The following is a 6846-nucleotide window of genomic DNA, read 5'->3' on the forward strand; positions in this document are numbered from 1 at the left end:
AACATTACTGCAGTCTGCATGTCCTGCTACTACACAAGAAATGATTAACGTTTTGTATTTCCAGAAATGGATTCTGACATGGGTTTCGGTAAAGAGACATTTGATACTGAAGATAGTGTTAAGTTTGTGTAACATTGGCGCCCAACGGTAGTGCAGTCTATTCATATTAATTCTGAGTGTGAAGATGAGTTAACAGATAACAACCAGGGTACCTCAACAGGGACGTACGACAGTCTTAGCGTTCATTCACGCAACGGCACCAAGATTGTTTCAGTAGAACGATGTAAAATATCCCTTTCATTCTTAACACGGCAGGACGTAAGTATCGCCAGCTATCAATGTTAGGTGCATAATTTCGCACAACTTGATAATTGATGGCAGACTCGATTTGTTCACAAACAACATCATACAGCTGTAATACTGCTGAAACACATATGTGCTCATGATATAGTCACAATTGTACAACCGACAAGCAGCGTTTACAAGTATATTTCTACACGAAGTTTTATCATTTTAGGACATACCGTATTTGGGAAAGGTTTGTCAGCATAACAAAGTTTAATATAAACCTAAAAACATGTAAACTTCGTTGAACACCCTTATCTCTAATTGTTTGATGGGCATTCTAGAAGTTGGTGACTCAAAAATAAAACACAACTTTATAGATGACAACTTCTTATTTATTGCATAACTTTTAGCTTGATAACGATGTAAGAATCTACATCGAAACGTCGCTCCATGCAATAAACAAGAAGTTGTCATCCATAAAGTTGTATGTTTCATTTTTGAGTCACCAACTTCTAGAATAATGGTATGATTACAAGCAGCGTTAGAAATAGAAATATACTTGTAAACGCTGCATGTAATAATACCATCACTGAGAGCGACCTAATCAAGCATACAGAGAAAATTAAATATTCTCAGTGAATACGATAATAAAATATGAACAGCAAGTTTCTGGATGACCGAAATAATGCAAATGGCAATACAAGACTAACATGTAATTTACGACATAGAAATGTTGCATCTGTTTTACAGATACAGAGACCACTGTTGACCTTTTGCTTGTTTAGACGTGGATTTGTACTCCTTGCATTCGAAACTTGACGGCATGGCATGCTATGGATTGATTTTTCCAATTTTGGTTAATAGTTTAACAACAGAATTATTGAAAAAGAACAACCCTACTTCCCTATATGTCCGATCTTTGTGCACCAATGGCAGCAATTCTTCAACATGCACTGTACATTTTATCTCTGTAAACGAGTAATATGATTATCACAGCACCATGTTTTATCTGATAGAACACATATCAACGTTTCACATTTTATGCAGTATTTGACGACTTTTATGAGGGATAATGTTATTATCTACCATCGTTTTAACATATGGTTTACACATAGTCTATGTTGATATTTAGTTTCTCCAGGAAATGTCTGTGTCGCATGTTGATGTGCGTATACCAGCGTTGGCAGGCAGTGTTCCACATGTTCCTTATGACTGCCTTATTTATAGCCTTTGATTGGCGTTTTATACTGTCTCTCACTTCACGTCATAGTGAGCGAAATGACATTGTCACAGGACAACTATTTTGATTTCTGTGCCATTGCATGTGTTTATGACGGAAACTACCGGTAGGTTATGATGCACTCACCTATTCACTATTTGATAGTGACTTATAAACACATGCTCCTGCCGAAGTAGAAATTTTATGTTAACGCTGCACCGGACTTCCCTTTTGTATGTGGAAAGGTTTTTAATAACATTTACCATTATCTTCCGTATTGATATGTCGTACGTATTCATTGTCAAGTAAAATATCTATTTGATTATTATCATTATTAGATTAGTTTCCTGTATGGCTGATATAAGACCGATGTTCAATTTTAACTAAACTATTAGATGTGATTTGCTATATTTCGAAGAATACACGGCCGTCATTAATTTAAACTGTGTACGCGAAGAACCTTCACACACGTTACTTTCATTTCATTCCATCTTGTACGTTCTTGTCATTCGTAGGCTTCATTTTCATGTATTTACTAATGTGTTGCTTTGAGCTGATGATTTCTTTGGATTAAATTCACTAATTTGCTGCAGATTCATGTTTGTTTTGTACATCCTCCCACCGTGGAACACAGTATACTGGTTCTCTCATGAATCTACAATAGGTAATATATCTCTATATCGGATAGTGATTTCAACTTACCTCGACTTACTCAGATTCATGTTTGTTTTGTACATCCTCCCACCGTGAAACACAGTATACTGGTTCTCTCATGAATAGGTAATATATCTCTATATCGGATAGTGATTTCAACATACCCCGACTTACTCCATATTTGGGATGCGGGAGGAATACATGTAGAACCCAATCCGCCAATCGGTGTCGTAGGATGGGAGTAAATAGTTAAGGCTAGGTGACTTGGCTGATTGCGCGTTTTCGTACCCCGACCATTGTTGATCATGGGTCTGCTTCAATCCACGTGATTCGCAACAGAGATGATGAATCAGGAGCGTTATTATCAGAAGCCAGAAACCATGGAACCATGGAGTGCTGAAACCAGTCCATTCCTCAGACTGATCTCAACTCTCTCATGAGAGATGTCTACAGCGTTTCCCACGTGGTGAGTCGTCAATCATCCATATCATGTATTGTACATACATTTTCCTTAGTTGGTGGCTTTCTGATCGTGGATCATTTTAATGGCTTCTTCTCCTATTGAACTCCTGTACTCACATATAAACAGTTGCAAAGGTTGACGTCATGGCTGTGTGGATTTCTGCCTAGATGTGAGGTGAGGTGAGGTGAAATTGGGTTTAACGTCGTGCTTGAGAATATTTCGCTCATATGACGATGTGCATGCGTGTGTATGTGTACGTGCGGCTGCTTATACTAGCCCAGACTTAAGCTGGTTTGATAGTGCTAGCCCACTGAGATACCACGCCGCAGTGAAGCATGAATACCCCGCTCAGACACATTATGCTTACTCCGAGCCGACCAGTCCTTGTTGTACCCATTAATGCCGAACGCCAGGCAGGGACCAACAAGTATCATATTTTAACGTCTTTTGGCATGACGCGGTCGGGGATCGAACCCGCGACCTTCCGTTCTCCGGGCGGACGCTCTAACCACTACACCATGGAGGCGGTCCCTCTGCCTAGATGTATTGTTTTGAGTGCAGCCAAGTGAATTGAGAGTGTTGAATGCAAACTGTTAAGTGAGAACTACACATTACTCCACTTACATCAGTTGAATGAACGAATGAGCCATGGGACACACCCACAGTGCTGAAACCAGACCAGTCATAGCCGTTTTTTGCGCCGAACACGCTCACAATCATTTGGTTATAACTTGTAACACATCTGAATTCCACATTTCGTCAAAAGGCTTTTCAAGGCTGACAGCGGAAGGTGGACAAGCCCAGACACTGGACCATCAAAAAGACATTGTTATCTGACAAATGCCACTACCGAGAATCTGCAATCATCCAAGGAAAACAAAATACATCACTTTTAAAATTGCCATTTACTGCAATTTGGTCACGTTTAATGCAACCTGGTTTTTCAGAGCTGATCTTAGATTGCATCCTCTCTTGTACTTTTCAACTCATTCGCAGGAACATAATACAAATTGTTTGCGTGGGCTAAATCTGTATCAAATCTGTCTGGGAGGATATTTCACTAGCTACTTTAATGTCGAAAATACTGGAAACATTGGTTTCAAAATGTATCCATTGTTGGCTGGACATGACGATTGTCCTGAATAATATGTCTTGAACAAGAAAAACAATCTTGCGGCTTCTTTCTAAAGAAAAAGCAATTATTTGGATTGATGTATGGGCTAAAGATATATCTCCAGCAAAATCCCACATCATACGACCATTTCTCTGTTAGCTATAGAATCTTAAACATTGCATATGTATTTGTACTTTTAAAACAGAAACTGATATTGTTAGATATGCCTTAGCCCCTTAGATATGCTTTGTTAAAACCGAGATTTAAAATGTCAGTAGAAGACACGCGTCGCCAATAACATATTTTGATGTCAAGTGTTCTGATCACGTAATTCGGTCAACTCCAGAAGATAGTGTTTCTGATTATTCCTCTATCAACATAACTAGTTTCATTTGTCAACACGCAGGAACAAAAACGATATAATATATATAATCGTGCACAATGACCTGATGTCAAAGGAGATAATGAGTCTGAAGCCATCCAGTGTTGGCAACGTAGCCTTCCAAATAGAAACATAAGGTGACATTACGACTTTAAGTCATTGACTTGTCACGTCCATTGCAATGAGTGTATCAGGTTATTTTTTGTGGTGTTTTCATTCCCATGTCGTGCTCGAGAAGCAGAGGGCGTCATGTATTTTTGAATTTGTGTTTTGTTGATTTGTCAGCCATTCCTAACTGACAGATGACGTCAGAGCCTGTGTCGAAATGTATTGTAAAATAACAATAAAAGCACACATGTTTAACACGACTTGATGAAATCTCATTTGAAACCACTTCCCCTTATCGCGTGATATAATTTGTGCAATATCTACTTTCTACAGTTTGAAAATACCATTCTTAAACAAAACATGAAGATCATATTGTTTTTCAATACTAAAGAAAGTCTACGAGCTACGCACTGTTGATTCCCTGCCTTCCCTGAACATTATTTTCACTTACCGAAATCATGTCATAGGTACAGGTTGAATCTGACGACACAGAACACATTCCGTGTCATCAACACATTTGTATCAATTGTAAATGTTCGCCCGCCAATGTTATTGTTTTAGCAATAATGTGACATTAGTACCACGTATATGAGAGAACAGCAAGCATGACATCATGACATTAATTACGTGTGTTTCACATGTCCATGGCCAAATCATGATAATGGTTTGAATGTGTTTGTTAAAATAACAGAAACACATATGTTTTGCAGGTATCCAGTATAATGTTCAGCCTTGCAAATCACATCTAGCACGTTAATATGACACACGGGTGGTAAGGTTGAGAACGCGTGAAGAATTGGTCTTCAGCAAATCATGGTTGTCGTAAGTGGCCGCTAATGGGATCGGGTGATCAGACTCGCTGATTTGGTTGACACAAGTCATCGTATCCCAATTGCGTAGATCGATTCTCATGCTGCTGATCACTGGCTTGTCTGGCTCAGACTCGATGATTTATAGACCTTGACCATATGGTTGGAATACACTAAACGCCAAAGAAACGTTACCCTCCTTCCTTAATGACGGAGGTACCTATCTTCAGCTGGCGTTGTGATGGGTGGACCCATCTGCACCATCCCGGTGGCTCTCTCCCTGTTAATCGTGACATATTTCTCGTACTTGTGTATCATATCATGTATCCTAGGCTCTTTTCATACCCTATAGAATCATTCTACATGTGAAATGGAGGCAAATACTGCATGAATATATCTGCATTTTGGCGATTAAAAATGGAAAAATGTTGCTTTGCAAACAAAAATGTTAACAAAGATACTTTTAGATGTTCCTTAACATTTTTTATCACAATATCAAAGACACGTTTTAATTGTTTTCACTGATGCAAATCAGCAGAAAATGTTTGAAAAGACTGAAATCATAGGAATGATTCTTTTACAATTTTACACACTCTACAACAGTTGTTTCTTGTTTTAAGAGTTGAAAATGGTGACTTTAAATGGTTTATCTTTGTCCCAAAGCAGAATTTTATTTCAACCCTTGTTTTGGACATCTAAATCACTGTTATTGGTTTATTTCGGCATGGACGAAAATAGGACAATTTAACTCTTCACCTAACTATGAATGCATTTCAGAATGTTTCTTTATGATTTGCCTAAAGCTGTGTTGTTAAGCTTTATTGTAAACTAATACCTTCTAACATATCTTTCCCAGTGTTTAAGTAATTCATAAAGGTAGGCGGGTAACGTTTCTTTTGGCGTTTAGTGTACTGTTGAAAACAACGTTAAACACCGACAATGGTAAGGGTGAGTGAGGTGCGTTAAATCTCTGGGAATATGTCACCCAGAATTCTTGATCGTATAATCGAACGTGAAATAACGTGATGAACCCATACACAAGGGCTGCCAGTTTTTAAATGCCGTTTTCTTCCATCACAATTTACTGACCAAACTTCTTTCAAAATGACATGTACTCGATGCTCTAATGTAATCAACGAATATTTGTGACGTGGACCACTTTGAATCAACCACGACACATATTTCGCATACTTGTCATACTTATTCTGCCGTCAAGAACACGTCGTTTTCAGTTGTTCTTCAGATGTTCAGGTGTTTTTCAGATGTTCTTCACATGTTCAGATGTTTTTCAGATGTTCTTCTGCAGCTTGACAAACGAATGTTTTCAGACTGTCGACCATGCAATGTCCACTTTCAAACATGATTACTTTGATCTTCAAGCACCATGAATACTTCTCTTCCACGCATACTGAGGTTCCATGAAAAATACATTTTTCAAATTAGCACAGTTCGGCATGACCAGTCATAGCAGCCGGGCGATTGAACAAAGTCTCCTAATATTTAATGTCATATCAACTGTATTGGCGATGATTGTACTGTGTAAGTACCCTGTAAATATTCTAAAGAACATAGGCGAAAGTATGCCGATATATATTATATAAATACCAAACATTATAATTCTTTCTGAAAATATTTCAGAGTGCCAACAGTAGCACGTCACGAAACCGTATGCTAAACAATTCATAGGGATATTAAGGTTCTCCATAAATGGCTGTATAGATATATATTATTCTTTATATAGAGGGGTCTCCACAAGATGGCAAAATGGTATCGATCCATTGGGGTCATAACTGATAAATATGCAAATAT

The sequence above is a fragment of the Haliotis rubra genome, unplaced genomic scaffold (assembly GCF_003918875.1).
Source record: "Haliotis rubra isolate DU_JTF1 unplaced genomic scaffold, ASM391887v1 Scf280, whole genome shotgun sequence".
NCBI lineage: Eukaryota > Metazoa > Mollusca > Gastropoda > Lepetellida > Haliotidae > Haliotis > Haliotis rubra.